The 20,613-nt window shown below is 44.2% G+C and overlaps 3 long non-coding RNA genes across 3 annotated transcripts in view; all 3 read left to right on the top strand.

The window, feature by feature from the left end:
• LOC134911835 (uncharacterized) overlaps nt 1-20,613 on the top strand; it is a 143,970-nt gene that overhangs the window by 86,784 nt on the left and 36,573 nt on the right. The gene's annotated exons all lie outside the window — the stretch shown is intronic.
• On the top strand, nt 695-2,388 carry LOC134911832 (uncharacterized). Its single transcript, XR_010176880.1, has 4 exons — nt 695-765; nt 847-910; nt 984-1,102; nt 1,331-2,388. It is a non-coding gene; the product is annotated as an uncharacterized LOC134911832 (long non-coding RNA).
• On the top strand, nt 5,826-6,695 carry LOC134911831 (uncharacterized). Its single transcript, XR_010176879.1, has 4 exons — nt 5,826-5,896; nt 5,978-6,041; nt 6,115-6,233; nt 6,462-6,695. It is a non-coding gene; the product is annotated as an uncharacterized LOC134911831 (long non-coding RNA).

Here is a 20,613-nt window from a genome sequence, read left to right as displayed (position 1 = left end):
AAAATCTTTTACTACATTATACCAATGTATTACTATAAAGATATTACACTCACATCAGTATTCAATTTGTCTTTGTTGATCAGATATATGTTAGTTTGTATGCGTAGGGTGAGTTGTGGTCATTTGATCTGGTGCCCTCTTATGTCATTTTTGACATTTTTGACATTTCATATTATGAATCATTATTTACATTTGCACTCTTTTTCTTCTGTGGTGATTGACAGGCTACACATAGGTTAATCCAGGATTATACGTGAGGAGACCTCCGGTATACCTCCGAGTCCCTGTGAGCTATGAGTGAACCTGTACATTGATGATTCCACCTGGGGGAGTGTTCATTCTCTGAGAACACCCCCCTCTAGGTTGTACACCTCCTTTAAACATTAGCCAGTGGATAAGCCTAATTACGGTTCTTTCCGCGAGTGGAACGCAGAGACTTCCGGCCAGCGCCACTTCCGCGGAATGGAACGCATGGTGTTCCGGTCGGTGGAACGCCAAAGACGCGTCTCCGGCAGTTGCCCTTCTAAATCGTTAAAATACACTCATTTAAGTAGCCGTGCGTTAGCGATAGCCACTGCCTGTCCTGTGAACCCTGTAACGTTTTTCCCAGTTGGTCTGAGTTAGTTATCTGAGAGGTGATCAGTTAATGAGAGACTGGGTTTATACTAATCTCCCTAATTGGCACTTCCTGTGGTTGATCCTTAAATAGTGCTCAGCTGAGGCTGAACTTTATGCAGCTTCCATTTGGCTCTGGACACTTGAGCAGTGAGTATGGTTCTCCTGCAGCTCCCTTCTGACACATGATTACGGTTGGTGATTATTTTTTCCTGTTGTGCCTCCTTACAGACTGAGTGTCTGACACATGTACAGAGCCCACAAGCTGCCATGAGCTATTTCTACATGTAACTAGGTATGATCTTTTCCAAAATGACGTTGTTAGTGTATTTTCTTATGGTGTAGTTACTCTGTTATTTATCTAATAGGTGACTACGCCTTGCAGCTTCCCCTACGTTATAGGCTTTTTAACTTCATTATGTGATCAGGCATGTTGCCAACTTTGAAGGCCATTCCACACATCTGAGTGATCTGGCTTGCCGTCCAGGTAATCATTTGCCTATCTAAACAGATAGTCCTAACGGTGGAGGTGTCTCTTTCATCACACGTGGATTATTTCCAAGTATCTCTTTTTTACATATATAAAAAAACAGCTTTTTAATACGTTTTCTGGTTTTTGTGACAGTCTTCAGGGCCTGGGAGGCACTGGTGGTGTTGGTGTTGAATAAATCTGGGTTCTTATACATATTAATTGTAACTGTTTCTGATTGTATAGGTGATTTAAGTGCCAATCTTGATAAAGGTCCGCATAAGGACCGAAACGTCGATGAAATACGGCATCAACAGTGAACCCGAATAAAAATATACTGAATTTACAAGTGACTTCAGAGACTAATTTCTGGGCGTGAGTGCACCTTCCACCTAGGTGGTTGTTGTGGTATATTGGTGGCCTCTCAGGTCATTAGGAGCACCCGCCGTCGTTATTACTTTTGATGAGAGTGCAGGATCTTCCAAGACTACATTTGTTCGAACTACTATACGCAGTTCCTACTTCCTGACACCCATCCAACATACCGGATTGGACTTCCTCACCGATCACCACCTTTATTTCCGGGAACCTTACATGTTTTGTTTGTCATGTTTAGTATGTTATTAATCTAATTGCTATACCTGTTTGAGTTTTCCAGTCTAAAGAGTGTTATGACTCAGAGCGGGGTATATTTGTTGGATGATGGCCTACTGGCCAAAGCTGAAACTGGTATAGTTTCATTTACGGATGAGGACACTGAAAAATTACTATTCGATAAATTAGAGTTTGAGGCCTTACCAGCCGAAACCCCTGTGGATTTGTTTTACAAAGTGCTTAAACACAGACAAAAAGAGGTTGATTTGACTTTACATGGTCAATTTTTGTCGGAATACCTCAGGAGAAAACAAATCCCCCGGGGTTTCCGTATCTCTAACGTTCCAACATTGGGTAGAAACAACCCTGTCTTCTGCAGCCGGTGGTGTGGAGTATTGAACAAATGTTCGCTTGACCTCATGACCCTGGTAGTGGAGGAAGTTGGCATTGAGTTAAAGAAATTATCTACTGAAGTGGATATTACCATCAAATCTCACACCACCGTGCTGCAGAATGACAAAACCCAAAATTGGATCGAACGTCTACAGACACAGGTGGACACTTATAAACGTGATCTAATTTCTTTCAAACGAAAAAAATTGTCCACTGTAACTAACGACTACCAAACGCATACTGTATACCGCTGGTTACTTGGAAACAATACTAGTGAACGTCAGAATAGACAATACACTAGGCGAAGGGCCCAACCGTTTGCCCATGAATTTGTTTCCTCCGCCTCTACCTCAGACACCGATTATTACGAAGGGAACAACGACTCCACTCGTTTTTTAGATCGAGGAGGAGAGGCCTCCTCTACCCGTTCCAGGGTTCTCAGAAGCGGCACAGACCGCACCCGAGGAGAGGGGGGTACCAAGAGAAGAGGGAGGAGGAGACAGTAGGTGACAATGTCTTTAATCTATCTAGCGTAGAACTGAGTCCAGCGGAAACTAAACTTCTTGCCCGAGGTTTATCTTTCGTCCCCACATGCAGAATTAATTCATTCCAACAAACTATAGATCAGTATAAATTTGGCCGCTCCCTCCGTCTGCGGGAGTTCTTTGCTAACAAATCCACTAACAAAGAGATACCTCAATTCAGACCCAAATCGACATTCGATCCTCCATCCTCCAATCCCAGCATCAAAACTTATTTACGGTTAGTCCAAAGAGACTCTGAGAGCTCACCCCCCAAAAGGATGTTTGATAACCTGTCCATAGCCGAGAGGAAAGCATTAAAAACTTTAAAGGACTCTCCCCATATAGTCATCCGCCCGGCGGATAAGGGAGGAGCAATAGTCGTCCAAGATTGGACTGACTATGACATGGAGATCAACCGACAATTAGCAGATGACATGACCTATCAGAAATTAACCACCAATCCGGTTCCTAAAATTAAATCTAAAATCGATCAATTTCTGAAGTTAGGTTTTGAGCAGGGCTACATAAGTGAAGACACATTAAAATATTTGACCATCAATTCACCCAGGTGTCCCATCCTATACACTCTGCCCAAAATTCATAAGACATTAGTTCACCCTCCCGGCAGACCCATTATTGCCGCGGAAGGCTCTCTGTTACAGCCAATTGCTGTCTTTATTGACAGTATCCTACAGCCTTTGGTATTAAAAACTGATAGCTATTTAAAGGACACTGGGGATTTCCTCACACATCTACGGACATTTACCCATCTTAGTGAAGGCACTCTTCTGGCCACTATGGATGTGGGGTCCCTTTATACCGTTATACCACACCACTTAGGTTTGGATGTTATACGTCAATTTCTTTCCAACAGCCCCTGCAAAGATTACCCCACTGAGTTTGCGTTGGAACTGACCTCATTGGTTCTTACGTGCAACCACTTTATGTATAAAAATGATTATTTTCTTCAAATCGCCGGAACCGCGATGGGGTCTAATTTGGCCCCCGCCTACGCTAATCTGTTCATGGCGCACTATGAACATACGTACCTGTTACCTAGGTATGGGCACAAGATTGCCTTCTTTAAACGGTACATTGATGACGTCTTCTTGCTGTGGGAGGGCACCGAGTCTGAGTTTCTTGACATGGTGAACCAATTGAATGCTTTGGATAATCCTATCAAGTTCACATACACAGTATCGGCCACTAACATCACTTTCCTGGATGTCAGTATCACCAGAAATGGTGACCGACTGGACACCTCGTTGTACCGTAAACCCACTGACCGCAATCTGACCTTGCATGCTAGCAGCCATCATCCCCCCGCCCTCAAAGAAGGATTGCCCATATCCCAGTACCTCAGAGCCATGAGGATCAATTCCAACGCAGCACTCAAAGATCAACAATGTAACGAGATCACTTCTCGCTTTCTGGAGCGAGGGTACACTAGCAGTGTACTTACTCGCTGTCTCAATAAAGCGAACAGCATTTTTCATGGACAACAGGTTAAAAACCCCATTCGTAACAATCGGATGATTTGTTCCACTCAGTATGATGGTTCCACAAGTGCAACCAGAAAGGCCCTACGGAAACATTGGCCAATAATAGCCACCGACAACAGTTTGCCTTTTCTTAAAACACCTGCTCCTATGGTTGCATACAAACGAGGGGCCAACCTAAAGCAATTACTAATGAGACCCACGATTTTCCCTGAACAGAACACATCTCAAATCCAGCTTATGCAAGCCAAACCTGGCAGTTTTTCCTGCGGGGGGTGCACAACGTGCAGATCTATGATCACTGGTCCTTTTTTGTATCACCCACACACAGGGAAAAAAATCTTCATCAGATATCATCTCCACTGTCGACTGGATCATGTCGTCTACCTTCTAAAGTGCCCATGTGGGTTATGTTATGTCGGACTAACCGCGCGTCCCTTTCGCGACAGGATGGCAAACCATCGGTCATCCATACACACGGCCCTCAATGTGGGCTTTTCTGACAAACCGGTAGCACGGCACTTTTTGTCAGTTAGACATCAAGTATCTGCCCTGAAGTGTCAGCTGATTGACTGGGTGCCGCCACCTGTTAGTGGAGGCGATCGCACCTTGTTACTTAAACAGAAGGAAAGCTTTTGGATACACAAACTCAATACAGTGTCACCAAAGGGCCTCAATGAGGCCAACCCCCTTAATATTTTTCTTTAGAATTTTATTTTGCCATAGTTGATTGGATACCTTGGAACACACTTTGTATGTTTCAGGGACATAGGGCACTGTGATACAATCAGCACATACAGGCTGGGTTTCGATTTGTGTTTTATATGTTCTATGTTCTATGTTTTATTTTTTTCATTTTTGTATGTTCTTTTTATGTATAGAGATTAAGAAAGTAAGGACAGTTATTTATACGTCCTTGCTTATGTTTTTTATATATATTTTTCTGTTGTTTCCCGGAGCCTTCCCAGGTCCTATACTAGTCACGAGGGTCCACCAATTTCAATGACCACACCACCCACTATTCCCTTTTATTATTTAAAATCTTTTACTACATTATACCAATGTATTACTATAAAGATATTACACTCACATCAGTATTCAATTTGTCTTTGTTGATCAGATATATGTTAGTTTGTATGCGTAGGGTGAGTTGTGGTCATTTGATCTGGTGCCCTCTTATGTCATTTTTGACATTTTTGACATTTCATATTATGGATCATTATTTACATTTGCACTCTTTTTCTTCTGTGGTGATTGACAGGCTACACATAGGTTAATCCAGGATTATACGTGAGGAGACCTCCGGTATACCTCCGAGTCCCTGTGAGCTATGAGTGAACCTGTACATTGATGATTCCACCTGGGGGAGTGTTCATTCTCTGAGAACACCCCCCTCTAGGTTGTACACCTCCTTTAAACATTAGCCAGTGGATAAGCCTAATTACGGTTCTTTCCGCGAGTGGAACGCAGAGACTTCCGGCCAGCGCCACTTCCGCGGAATGGAACGCATGGTGTTCCGGTCGGTGGAACGCCAAAGACGCGTCTCCGGCAGTTGCCCTTCTAAATCGTTAAAATACACTCATTTAAGTAGCCGTGCGTTAGCGATAGCCACTGCCTGTCCTGTGAACCCTGTAACGTTTTTCCCAGTTGGTCTGAGTTAGTTATCTGAGAGGTGATCAGTTAATGAGAGACTGGGTTTATACTAATCTCCCTAATTGGCACTTCCTGTGGTTGATCCTTAAATAGTGCTCAGCTGAGGCTGAACTTTATGCAGCTTCCATTTGGCTCTGGACACTTGAGCAGTGAGTATGGTTCTCCTGCAGCTCCCTTCTGACACATGATTACGGTTGGTGATTATTTTTTCCTGTTGTGCCTCCTTACAGACTGAGTGTCTGACACATGTACAGAGCCCACAAGCTGCCATGAGCTATTTCTACATGTAACTAGGTATGATCTTTTCCAAAATGACGTTGTTAGTGTATTTTCTTATGGTGTAGTTACTCTGTTATTTATCTAATAGGTGACTACGCCTTGCAGCTTCCCCTACGTTATAGGCTTTTTAACTTCATTATGTGATCAGGCATGTTGCCAACTTTGAAGGCCATTCCACACATCTGAGTGATCTGGCTTGCCGTCCAGGTAATCATTTGCCTATCTAAACAGATAGTCCTAACGGTGGAGGTGTCTCTTTCATCACACGTGGATTATTTCCAAGTATCTCTTTTTTACATATATAAAAAAACAGCTTTTTAATACGTTTTCTGGTTTTTGTGACAGTCTTCAGGGCCTGGGAGGCACTGGTGGTGTTGGTGTTGAATAAATCTGGGTTCTTATACATATTAATTGTAACTGTTTCTGATTGTATAGGTGATTTAAGTGCCAATCTTGATAAAGGTCCGCATAAGGACCGAAACGTCGATGAAATACGGCATCAACAGTGAACCCGAATAAAAATATACTGAATTTACAAGTGACTTCAGAGACTAATTTCTGGGCGTGAGTGCACCTTCCACCTAGGTGGTTGTTGTGGTATATTGGTGGCCTCTCAGGTCATTAGGAGCACCCGCCGTCGTTATTACTTTTGATGAGAGTGCAGGATCTTCCAAGACTATATATATATATATATATATATAATTGTATATAATATATATATATATATATATAATATTGTATACCACCTACCCGTGTTTTTTTTTTTTTTTTCATTCTTCTTTATACATACTACTATAGTAGCTTACTGTAGCAGTCTGCGGTGCTGTGCTGACCTGACAGTGTCCAGCAGGTCCGTCATCAGTCATTACATAATAAATATATATAGTACCTGTCCGGCTGCAGTACTAGTGATATTATATTGATTTCATCTAATTATCAATAATTTATCATCCAGTCTAGACTCTATATTAGCAGCAGACACAGTACGTTAGTCCACGGCTGTAGCTACCTCTGTGTCGGCACTCGGCAGTCCATCCATAATTGTATACCACCTACCCGTGTTTTTTTTTTTTTCTTTCTTCTTTGTACATACTACTATAGAGTATAGTAGCTTACTGTAGCAGTCTGCGGTGCTGCTGAGCTTACAGTGTCCAGCAGGTCCGTCATCAGTCATCATTACCTAATAAATATATTATCTACCTGTCCGGCTGCAGTACTAGTGATATTATATATACATACATATATATATTGATTTCATCTCATTATCAATCATCCAGTCTATATTAGCAGCAGACACAGTACGTTAGTCCACGGCTGTAGCTACCTCTGTGTCGGCACTCGGCAGTCCATCCATAATTGTATACCACCTACCCGTGGTTTTTTTCTTTTCTTTCTTCTTTGTACATACTACTATAGTATAGTAGCTTACTGTAGCAGTCTGCGGTGCTGCTGAGCTGACAGTGTCCAGCAGGTCCGTCATCAGTCATCATTACCTAATAAATATATTATCTACCTGTCCGGCTGCAGTACTAGTGATATTATATATACATACATATATATATTGATTTCATCTCATTATCAATAATCCAGTCTATATTAGCAGCAGACACAGTACGTTAGTCCACGGCTGTAGCTACCTCTGTGTCGGCACTCGGCAGTCCATCCATAATTGTATACCACCTACCCGTGGTTTTTTTTTTTCTTTCTTCTTTGTACATACTACTATAGTATAGTAGCTTACTGTAGCAGTCTGCGGTGCTGCTGAGCTGACAGTGTCCAGCAGGTCCGTCATCAGTCATCATTACCTAATAAATATATTATCTACCTGTCCGGCTGCAGTACTAGTGATATTATATATACATACATATATATATTGATTTCATCTCATTATCAATCATCCAGTCTATATTAGCAGCCGACACAGTACGTTAGTCCACGGCTGTAGCTACCTCTGTGTCGGCACTCGGCAGTCCATCCATAATTGTATACCACCTACCCGTGGTTTTTTTTTTCTTTCTTCTTTGTATATACTACTATAGTATAGTAGCTTACTGTAGCAGTCTGCGGTGCTGCTGAGCTGACAGTGTCCAGCAGGTCCGTCATCAGTCATCATTACCTAATAAATATATTATCTACCTGTCCGGCTGCAGTACTAGTGATATTATATATACATACATATATATATTGATTTCATCTCATTATCAATCATCCAGTCTATATTAGCAGCAGACACAGTACGTTAGTCCACGGCTGTAGCTACCTCTGTGTCGGCACTCTGCAGTCCATCCATAATTGTATACCACCTACCCGTGGTTTTTTCTTTTTCTTTCTTCTTTGTACATACTACTATAGAGTATAGTAGCTTACTGTAGCAGTCTGCGGTGCTGCTGAGCTGACAGTGTCCAGCAGGTCCGTCATCAGTCATCATTACCTAATAAATATATTATCTACCTGTCCGGCTGCAGTACTAGTGATATTATATATACATACATATATATATTGATTTCATCTCATTATCAATCATCCAGTCTATATTAGCAGCAGACACAGTACGTTAGTCCACGGCTGTAGCTACCTCTGTGTCGGCACTCGGCAGTCCATCCATAATTGTATACCACCTACCCGTGGTTTTTTTTTTCTTTCTTCTTTGTACATACTACTATAGTATAGTAGCTTACTGTAGCAGTCTGCGGTGCTGCTGAGCTGACAGTGTCCAGCAGGTCCGTCATCAGTCATCATTACCTAATAAATATATTATCTACCTGTCCGGCTGCAGTACTAGTGATATTATATATACATACATATATATATTGATTTCATCTCATTATCAATCATCCAGTCTATATTAGCAGCAGACACAGTACGTTAGTCCACGGCTGTAGCTACCTCTGTGTCGGCACTCGGCAGTCCATCCATAATTGTATACCACCTACCCGTGGTTTTTTTTTTCTTTCTTCTTTGTACATGCTACTATAGTATAGTAGCTTACTGTAGCAGTCTGCGGTGCTGCTGAGCTGACAGTGTCCATCATGTCCGTCATCAGTCATCATTACCTAATAAATATATTATCTACCTGTCCGGCTGCAGTACTAGTGATATTATATATACATACATATATATATTGATTTCATCTCATTATCAATCATCCAGTCTATATTAGCAGCAGACACAGTACGGTAGTCCACGGCTGTAGCTACCTCTGTGTCGGCACTCGGCAGTCCATCCATAAGTATACTAGTATCCATCCATCTCCATTGTTTACCTGAGGTGCCTTTTAGTTGTGCCTATTAAAGTATGGAGAACAAAAATGTTGAGGTTCCAAAATTAGGGAAAGATCAAGATCCACTTCCACCTCGTGCTGAAGCTGCTGCCACTAGTCATGGCCGAGACAATGAAATGCCAGCAACGTCGTCTGCCAAGGCCGATGCCCAATGTCATAGTACAGAGCATGTCAAATCCAAAACACCAAATATCAGTAAAAAAAGGACTCCAAAACCTAAAATAAAATTGTCGGAGGAGAAGCGTAAACTTGCCAATATGCCATTTACCACACGGAGTGGCAAGGAACGGCTGAGGCCCTGGCCTATGTTCATGGCTAGTGGTTCAGCTTCACATGAGGATGGAAGCACTCAGCCTCTCGCTAGAAAACTGAAAAGACTCAAGCTGGCAAAAGCACCGCAAAGAACTGTGCGTTCTTCGAAATCCCAAATCCACAAGGAGAGTCCAATTGTGTCGGTTGCGATGCCTGACCTTCCCAACACTGGACATGAAGAGCATGCGCCTTCCACCATTTGCACGCCCCCTGCAAGTGCTGGAAGGAGCACCCGCAGTCCAGTTCCTGATAGTCAGATTGAAGATGTCAGTGTTGAAGTACACCAGGATGAGGTGGATATGGGTGTTGCTGGCGCTGGGGAGGAAATTGACCAGGAGGATTCTGATGGTGAGGTGGTTTGTTTAAGTCAGGCACCCGGGGAGACACCTGTTGTCCGTGGGAGGAATATGGCCGTTGACATGCCTGGTGAAAATACCAAAAAAATCAGCTCTTCAGTGTGGAGGTATTTCAACAGATAAGCGGACAACAGGTGTCAAGCCGTGTGTTGCCTTTGTCAAGCTGTAATAAGTAGGGGTAAGGACGTTAACCACCTCGGAACATCCTCCCTTATACGTCACCTGCAGCGCATTCATAATAAGTCAGTGACAAGTTCAAAAACTTTGGGTGACAGCGGAAGCAGTCCACTGACCAGTAAATCCCTTCCTCTTGTAACCAAGCTCACGCAAACCACCCCACCAACTCCCTCAGTGTCAATTTCCTACTTCCCCAGGAATGCCAATAGTCCTGCAGGCCATGTCACTGGCAATTCTGACGATTCCTCTCCTGCCTGGGATTCCTCCGATGCATCCTTGCGTGTAACGCCTACTTCTGCTGGCGCTGCTGTTGTTGCTGCTGGGAGTCGATGGTCATCCCAGAGGGGAAGTCGGAAGACCACTTGTACTACTTCCAGTAAGCAATTGACTGTCCAACAGTCCTTTGCGAGGAAGATGAAATATCACAGCAGTCATCCTGCTGCAAAGCGGATAACTGAGGCCTTGACAACTATGTTGGTGTTAGACGTGCGTCCGGTATCCGCCGTTAGTTCACAGGGAACTACACAATTTCTTGAGGTAGTGTGCCCCCGTTACCAAATACCATCTAGGTTCCACTTCTCTAGGCAGGCGATACCGAAAATGTACACAGACCTCAGAAAAAGACTCACCAGTGTCCTAAAAAATGCAGCTGTACCCAATGTCCACTTAACCACGGACATGTGGACAAGTGGAGCAGGGCAGGGTCAGGACTATATGACTGTGACAGCCCACTGGGTAGATGTATGGACTCCCGCCGCAAGAACAGCAGCGGCGGCACCAGTAGCAGCATCTCGCAAACGCCAACTCTTTCCTAGGCAGGCTACGCTTTGTATCACCGCTTTCCAGAATACGCACACAGCTGAAAACCTCTTACGGCAACTGAGGAAGATCATCGCGGAATGGCTTACCCCAATTGGACTCTCCTGTGGATTTGTGGCATCGGACAACGCCAGCAATATTGTGTGTGCATTAAATATGGGCAAATTCCAGCACGTCCCATGTTTTGCACATACCTTGAATTTGGTGGTGCAGAATTTTTTAAAAAACGACAGGGGCGTGCAAGAGATGCTGTCGGTGGCCAGAAGAATTGCGGGACACTTTCGGCGTACAGGCACCACGTACAGAAGACTGGAGCACCACCAAAAACTACTGAACCTGCCCTGCCATCATCTGAAGCAAGAAATGGTAACGAGGTGGAATTCAACCCTCTATATGCTTCAGAGGTTGGAGGAGCAGCAAAAGGCCATTCAAGCCTATACAATTGAGCACGATATAGGAGGTGGAATGCACCTGTCTCAAGCGCAGTGGAGAATGATTTCAACGTTGTGCAAGGTTCTGATGCCCTTTGAACTTGCCACACGTGAAGTCAGTTCAGACACTGCCAGCCTGAGTCAGGTCATTCCCTCATCAGGCTTTTGCAGAAGAAGCTGCAGACATTGAAGGAGGAGCTAACACGGAGCGATTCCGCTAGGCATGTGGGACTTGTGGATGGAGCCCTTAATTCGCTTAACAAGGATTCACGGGTGGTCAATCTGTTGAAATTAGAGCACTACATTTTGTCCACCGTGCTCGATCCTAGATTTAAAGCCTACCTTGGATCTCTCTTTCCGGCAGACACAAGTCTGCTGGGGTTGAAAGACCTGCTGGTGAGAAAATTGTCAAGTCAAGCGGAACGCGACCTGTCAACATCTCCTCCTTCACATTCTCCCGCAACTGGGGGTGCGAGGAAAAGGCTCAGAATTCCGAGCCCACCCGCTGGCGGTGATGCAGGGCAGTCTGGAGCGACTGCTGATGCTGACATCTGGTCCGGACTGAAGGACCTGACAACGATTACGGACATGTCGTCTACTGTCACTGCATATGATTCTCTCACCATTGAAAGAATGGTGGAGGATTATATGAGTGACCGCATCCAAGTAGGCACGTCACACAGTCCGTACTTATACTGGCAGGAAAAAGAGGCAATTTGGAGGCCCTTGCACAAACTGGCTTTATTCTACCTAAGTTGCCCTCCCACAAGTGTGTACTCCGAAAGAGTGTTTAGTGCCGCCGCTCACCTTGTCAGCAATCGGCGTACGAGGTTACATCCAGAAAATGTGGAGAAGATGATGTTCATTAAAATGAATTATAATCAATTCCTCCGTGGAGACATTGACCAGCAGCAATTGCCTCCACAAAGTACACAGGGAGCTGAGATGGTGGATTCCAGTGGGGACGAATTGATAATCTGTGAGGAGGGGGATGTACACGGTGATATATCGGAGGATGATGATGAGGTGGACATCTTGCCTCTGTAGAGCCAGTTTGGGCAAGGAGAGATTAATTGCTTCTTTTTTGCTGGGGGTCCAAACCAACCCGTCATTTCAGTCACAGTCGTGTGGCAGACCCTGTCACTGAAATGATGGGTTGGTTAAAGTGTGCATGTCCTGTTTATACAACATAAGGGTGGGTGGGAGGGCCCAAGGACAATTCCATCTTGCACCTCTTTTTTCTTTAATTTTTCTTTGCGTCATGTGCTGTTTGTGGAATGTTTTTTGGAAGGGCCATCCTGCGTGACACTGCAGTGCCACTCCTAGATGGGCCCGGTGTTTGTGTCGGCCACTAGGGTCGCTTATCTTACTCACACAGCTACCTCATTGCGCCTCTTTTTTTCTTTGCGTCATGTGCTGTTTGCAGAGGGTTTTTTGGAAGGGCCATCCTGCGTGACACTGCAGTGCCACTCCTAGATGGGCACGGTGTTTGTGTCGGCCACTAGGGTCGCTTATCTTACTCACACAGCTACCTCATTGCGCCTCTTTTTTTCTTTGCGTCATGTGCTGTTTGGGGAGTGTTTTTTGGAAGGGCCATCCTGCGTGACACTGCAGTGCCACTCCTAGATGGGCCCGGTGTTTGTGTCGGCCACTAGGGTCGCTTATCTTACTCACACAGCTACCTCATTGCGCCTCTTTTTTTCTTTGCGTCATGTGCTGTTTGGGGAGGGTTTTTTGGAAGGGCCATCCTGCGTGACACTGCAGTGCCACTCCTAGATGGGCCCGGTGTTTGTGTCGGCCACTAGGGTCGCTTATCTTACTCACACAGCTACCTCATTGCGCCTCTTTTTTTCTTTGCGTCATGTGCTGTTTGGGGAGGGTTTTTTGGAAGGGCCATCCTGCGTGACACTGCAGTGCCACTCCTAGATGGGCACGGTGTTTGTGTCGGCCACTAGGGTCGCTTATCTTACTCACACAGCTACCTCATTGCGCCTCTTTTTTTCTTTGCGTCATGTGCTGTTTGGGGAGGGTTTTTTGGAAGGGCCATCCTGCGTGACACTGCAGTGCCACTCCTAGATGGGCCCGGTGTTTGTGTCGGCCACTAGGGTCGCTTATCTTACTCACACAGCTACCTCATTGCGCCTCTTTTTTTCTTTGCGTCATGTGCTGTTTGGGGAGGGTTTTTTGGAAGGGCCATCCTGCGTGACACTGCAGTGCCACTCCTAGATGGGCCTGGTGTTTGTGTCGGCCACTAGGGTCGCTTATCTTACTCACACAGCTACCTCATTGCGCCTCTTTTTTTCTTTGCGTCATGTGCTGTTTGGGGAGGGTTTTTTGGAAGGGCCATCCTGCGTGACACTGCAGTGCCACTCCTAGATGGGCCCGGTGTTTGTGTCGGCCACTAGGGTCGCTTATCTTACTCACACAGCTACCTCATTGCGCCTCTTTTTTTCTTTGCGTCATGTGCTGTTTGGGGAGTGTTTTTTGGAAGGGCCATCCTGCGTGACACTGCAGTGCCACTCCTAGATGGGCACGGTGTTTGTGTCGGCCACTAGGGTCGCTTAGCTTAGTCATCCAGCGACCTAGGTGCAAATTTTAGGACTAAAAATAATATTGTGAGGTGTGAGGTATTCAGAATAGACTGAAAATGAGTGGAAATTATGGTTTTTGAGGTTAATAATACTTTGGGATCAAAATGACCCCCAAATTCTATGATTTAAGCTGTTTTTTAGTGTGTTTTTTAAAAAAACACCCAAATCCAAAACACACCCAAATCCGTCAAAAAAAATTCGGTGAGGTTTTGCCAAAACGCGGTCGAACCCAAAACACGGCCGCGGAACCGAACCCAAAACCAAAACACAAAACCCGAAAAATTTCAAGTGCACATCTCTAGTTTAAACGCCCCCTAAAAAAACGAGGCCTGCGCAGCCTCCGCGGAACCGGTACAACCTGCTGACCATGTTCATTTTCTTGGCCCTGGGTACTTACAGGCTGATGTCTGAGTCGGAGGAATCCCACAGCACACAAAAGATCACTGGCCCACAGTCCTGTTGCCATTTCTGAGTGTAGGTGTATTGAAATGGGCCTAACATCCTTTTATAGGCATCCTAATTCAGGTGTGAGTGATTTTTTTATTGCTAACACATGTAAACACGACTGAAAAAAGCAGGTCTATTTTTTGCCGCTTTTTTTAACGAATCGCAAAAAAATACGACCGCATGTGAGCCCTCAGAGACTAACACCCAAATACGAATGAATAGTGAATTCCCGTATTCTATGAAATAACAGCCGCGTTTGACCGATGGTCTATTCATTCGTATTTCGGGACGTTGTCAGTCAAACCATTACGAATAGACCAGACACTGCCGAGATTGGTGCTTAGTGAATTCCCGGATTGGGACTTAGAAAAAAAAACACAAATCAACCAAACTCGGATTTTTAGTAAATACTGGCCCAGGTCGTAAAAACAGACCTGAGTAAATTTAAAAATCAATCCCCCAAACACTTTTTAAGTCATGGCAATGGCTGTTTCAAGTGTATAGGGTGCACTACATGCACATATATGTCAGCTAGTGATGTTATTCTGCACCCTCACTCGGCTAAAAAATACACAATTAATTGGCCTTTATCCTGTCACTCCAAGTTTGTGGTCTATGTGATCATCTGCCCATGTGGGCTATATTATGTGGGCATGACGGAGTGCCAGTTTAAAGTCCGTATGGCACAGCACCGGCAGGCCATTCGTGCTGCCATAGAAACGGGTAACAGTGAACAACCAGTGGCACGGCATTTTGCGTTATGGAAACATAATATGGCCACTTTAAAATATCGCATTATAGATCACGTGCCTGAATCTATATGGGGGGGGGAATAACAGAGCCAAAAAATTACTCCAATTAGAATCTAGGTGGATCCATAGATTGGATACTCTATGACTAAAAGGGCTGAATGAGACACTGGGCCTTAGCCACTTCCTTTAAACGGCGAAAATGTATGTTTATCAATCTGAAAGTAATGACTGCTAAGTTATATTGAACAAGTTTTCACACTAAGTGGTCCTGTTACTAAATGTACTGCTGTTGTTTACAAAAAGAGGTGCAGTTTGATTGTTTTTATGCCTTGTCAGTACATATGTGTAATGTTTATATGTTCTCTCTTTTTTAACTTTATGTCACTAAGTGCTTTTTATGTAATTTGGTAATGCACTAAGGAGGAATTTTCATGTGGATATTAATCAGCGCTTTTAATACACTTTACACAGAGCCACTTTATAAATTTTACCTGATGTTTACTTTATGCACCTTTAATGTTAAGCCAGGTGGCTTCCAAAAGCACTAAATGCACTTTCTATCCCCAGAGTGGGTCTTACTCTAAATAAGCTTTTTTGTAGAGATGAGCGGGTTCGGTTTCTCTGAATCCGAACCCGCACGAACTTCATGTTTTTTTCACGGGTCCGAGCAGACTCGGATCCTCCCGCCTTGCTCGGTTAACCCGAGCGCGCCCGAACGTCATCATGACGCTGTCGGATTCTCGCGAGACTCGGATTCTATATAAGGAGCCGCGCGTCGCCGCCATTTTCACACGTGCATTGAGATTGATAGGGAGAGGACATGGCTGGCGTCCTCTCCATTTAGATTAGGGTTGAGAGAGAGAGAGAGAGATTGACCTGAGGCTGTGATACTGTAGAAGAGAGTGCAGAGTTTAGTGACTGACGACCACAGTGACCACCAGACAGTGCAGTTGTTTGTTTTATTTAATATATCCGTTCTCTGCCTGAAAAAAACGATACACACAGTGACTCAGTCACATACCATATCTGTGTGCACTGCTCAGCCCAGTGTGCTGCATCAATGTATATATATATATATCTGACTGTGCTCAGCTCACACAGCTTATAATTGTGGGGGAGACTGGGGAGCACTGCAGTGCCAGTTATAGGTTATAGCAGGAGCCAGGAGTACATAATATTATATTAAAATTAAACAGTGCACACTTTTGCTGCAGGAGTGCCACTGCCAGTGTGACTAGTGACCAGTGACCTGACCACCAGTATATATAATATTAGTAGTATACTATCTCTTTATCAACCAGTCTATATTAGCAGCAGACACAGTACAGTGCGGTAGTTCACGGCTGTGGCTACCTCTGTGTCGGCACTCGGCAGCCCGTCCATAATTGTATATACCACCTAACCGTGGTTTTTTTTTCTTTCTTTATAGTCATACTAGTTACGAGTATACTATCTCTTCATCAACCAGTCTATATTAGCAGCAGACACAGTACAGTGCGGTAGTTCACGGCTGTGGCTACCTCTGTGTCGGCACTCGGCAGCCCGTCCATAATTGTATATACCACCTAACCGTGGTTTTTTTTTCTTTCTTTATACATACATACTAGTTACGAGTATACTATCTCTTTATCAACCAGTCTATATTAGCAGCAGACACAGTACAGTGCGGTAGTTCACGGCTGTGGCTACCTCTGTGTCGGCACTCGGCAGCCCGTCCATAATTGTATATACCACCTAACCGTGGTTTTTTTTTCATTCTTTATACATACATACTAGTTACGAGTATACTATCTCTTTATCAACCAGTCTATATTAGCAGCAGACACAGTACAGTGCGGTAGTTCACGGCTGTGGCTACCTCTGTGTCGGCACTCGGCAGCCCGTCCATAATTGTATATACCACCTAACCGTGGTTTTTCTTTCTTTCTTTATACATACATACTAGTTACGAGTATACTATCTCTTTATCAACCAGTCTATATATTAGCAGCAGACACAGTACAGTGCGGTAGTTCACGGCTGTGGCTACCTCTGTGTCGGCACTCGGCAGTCCGTCCATAATTGTATATACCACCTAACCGTGGTTTTTTTTTCTTTCTTTATACATACATACTAGTTACGAGTATACTATCTCTTTATCAACCAGTCTATATATTAGCAGCAGACACAGTACAGTGCGGTAGTTCACGGCTGTGGCTACCTCTGTGTCGGCACTCGGCAGCCCGTCCATAATTGTATATACCACCTAACCGTGGTTTTTTTTTCTTTCTTTATACATACATACTAGTTACGAGTATACTATCTCTTTATCAACCAATCTATATTAGCAGCAGACACAGTACAGTGCGGTAGTTCACGGCTGTGGCTACCTCTGTGTCGGCACTCGGCAGCCCGTCCATAATTGTATATACCACCTAACCGTGGTTTTTTTTTCTTTCTTTATACATACATACTAGTTACGAGTATACTATCTCTTTATCAACCAGTCTATATTAGCAGCAGACACAGTACAGTGCGGTAGTTCACGGCTGTGGCTACCTCTGTGTCGGCACTCGGCAGCCCGTCCATAATTGTATATACCACCTAACCGTGGTTTTTCTTTCTTTCTTTATACATACATACTAGTTACGAGTATACTATCTCTTTATCAACCAGTCTATATATTAGCAGCAGACACAGTACAGTGCGGTAGTTCACGGCTGTGGCTACCTCTGTGTCGGCACTCGGCAGCCCGTCCATAATTGTATATACCACCTAACCGTGGTTTTTTTTTCTTTCTTTATACATACATACTAGTTACGAGTATACTATCTCTTTATCAACCAGTCTATATATTAGCAGCAGACACAGTACAGTGCGGTAGTTCACGGCTGTGGCTACCTCTGTGTCGGCACTCGGCAGCCCGTCCATAATTGTATATACCACCTAACCGTGGTTTTTTTTCCTTTCTTTATACATACATACTAGTTACGAGTATACTATCTCTTTATCAACCAGTCTATATTAGCAGCAGACACAGTACAGTGCGGTAGTTCACGGCTGTGGCTACCTCTGTGTCGGCACTCGGCAGCCCGTCCATAATTGTATATACCACCTAACCGTGGTTTTTTTTTCTTTCTTTATAGTCATACTAGTTACGAGTATACTATCTCTTTATCAACCAGTCTATATTAGCAGCAGACACAGTACAGTGCGGTAGTTCACGGCTGTGGCTACCTCTGTGTCGGCACTCGGCAGCCCGTCCATAATTGTATATACCACCTAACCGTGGTTTTTTTTTCTTTCTTTATAGTCATACTAGTTACGAGTATACTATCTCTTTATCAACCAGTCTATATTAGCAGCAGACACAGTACAGTGCGGTAGTTCACGGCTGTGGCTACCTCTGTGTCGGCACTCGGCAGCCCGTCCATAATTGTATATACCACCTAACCGTGGTTTTTTTTTCTTTCTTTATAGTCATACTAGTTACGAGTATACTATCTCTTTATCAACCAGTCTATATTAGCAGCAGACACAGTACAGTGCGGTAGTTCACGGCTGTGGCTACCTCTGTGTCGGCACTCGGCAGCCCGTCCATAATTGTATATACCACCTAACCGTGGGTTTTTTTTCTTTCTTTATACATACATACTAGTTACGAGTATACTATCTCTTTATCAACCAGTCTATATTAGCAGCAGACACAGCACAGTGCGGTAGTTCACGGCTGTGGCTACCTCTGTGTCGGCACTCGGCAGCCCGTCCATAATTGTATATACCACCTAACCGTGGTTTTTTTTTCTTTCTTTATACATACATACTAGTTACGAGTATACTATCTCTTTATCAACCAGTCTATATATTAGCAGCAGACACAGTACAGTGCGGTAGTTCACGGCTGTGGCTACCTCTGTGTCGGCACTCGGCAGCCCGTCCATAATTGTATATACCACCTAACCGTGGTTTTTTTTTCTTTCTTTATACATACATACTAGTTACGAGTATACTTTCTCTTTATCAACCAGTCTATATTAGCAGCAGACACAGTACAGTGCGGTAGTTCACGGCTGTGGCTACCTCTGTGTCGGCACTCGGCAGCCCGTCCATAATTGTATTAACCACCTAACCGTGTTTTTTTTTCTTTCTTTATACATACATACTAGTTACGAGTATACTATCTCTTTATCAACCAGTCTATATATTAGCAGCAGACACAGTACAGTGCGGTAGTTCACGGCTGTGGCTACCTCTGTGTCGGCACTCGGCAGCCCGTCCATAATTGTATATACCACCTAACCGTGGTTTTTTTTTCTTTCTTTATACATACATACTAGTTACGAGTATACTATCTCTTTATCAACCAGTCTATATATTAGCAGCAGACACAGTACAGTGTGGTAGTTCACGGCTGTGGCTACCTCTGTGTCGGCACTCGGCAGCCCGTCCATAATTGTATATACCACCTAACCGTGGTTTTTCTTTCTTTCTTTATACATACATACTAGTTACGAGTATACTATCTCTTTATCAACCAGTCTATATTAGCAGCAGACACAGTACAGTACGGTAGTTCACGGCTGTGGCTACCTCTGTGTCTGCACTCGGCAGGCAGTCCATAATTGTATACTAGTATCCATCTCCATTGTTTACCTGAGGTGCCTTTTAGTTGTGCCTATTAAAATATGGAGAACAAAAATGTTGAGGTTCCAAAATTAGGGAAAGATCAAGATCCACTTCCACCTCGTGCTGAAGCTGCTGCCACTAGTCATGGCCGAGACGATGAAATGCCAGCAACGTCGTCTGCCAAGGCCGATGCCCAATGTCATAGTACAGAGCATGTCAAATCCAAAACACCAAATATCAGAAAAAAAAGGACTCCAAAACCTAAAATAAAATTGTCGGAGGAGAAGCGTAAACTTGCCAATATGCCATTTACGACACGGAGTGGCAAGGAACGGCTGAGGCCCTGGCCTATGTTCATGGCTAGTGGTTCAGCTTCACATGAGGATGGAAGCACTCAGCCTCTCGCTAGAAAAATGAAAAGACTCAAGCTGGCAAAAGCAGCACAGCAAAGAACTGTGCATTCTTCGAAATCCCAAATCCACAAGGAGAGTCCAATTGTGTCGGTTGCGATGCCTGACCTTCCCAACACTGGACGTGAAGAGCATGCGCCTTCCACCATTTGCACGCCCCCTGCAAGTGCTGGAAGGAGCACCCGCAGTCCAGTTCCTGATAGTCAGATTGAAGATGTCAGTGTTGAAGTACACCAGGATGAGGAGGATATGGGTGTTGCTGGCGCTGGGGAGGAAATTGACCAGGAGGATTCTGATGGTGAGGTGGTTTGTTTAAGTCAGGCACCCGGGGAGACACCTGTTGTCCGTGGGAGGAATATGGCCATTGACATGCCAGGTGAAAATACCAAAAAAATCAGCTCTTCGGT

This window comes from Pseudophryne corroboree, chromosome 4 (assembly GCF_028390025.1).
Source record: "Pseudophryne corroboree isolate aPseCor3 chromosome 4, aPseCor3.hap2, whole genome shotgun sequence".
Taxonomy (NCBI): Eukaryota; Metazoa; Chordata; class Amphibia; order Anura; family Myobatrachidae; genus Pseudophryne; species Pseudophryne corroboree.
The sequence above is the reverse complement of the archived record's forward strand: the minus strand, read 5'-3'. Positions and strand labels throughout refer to the sequence as shown.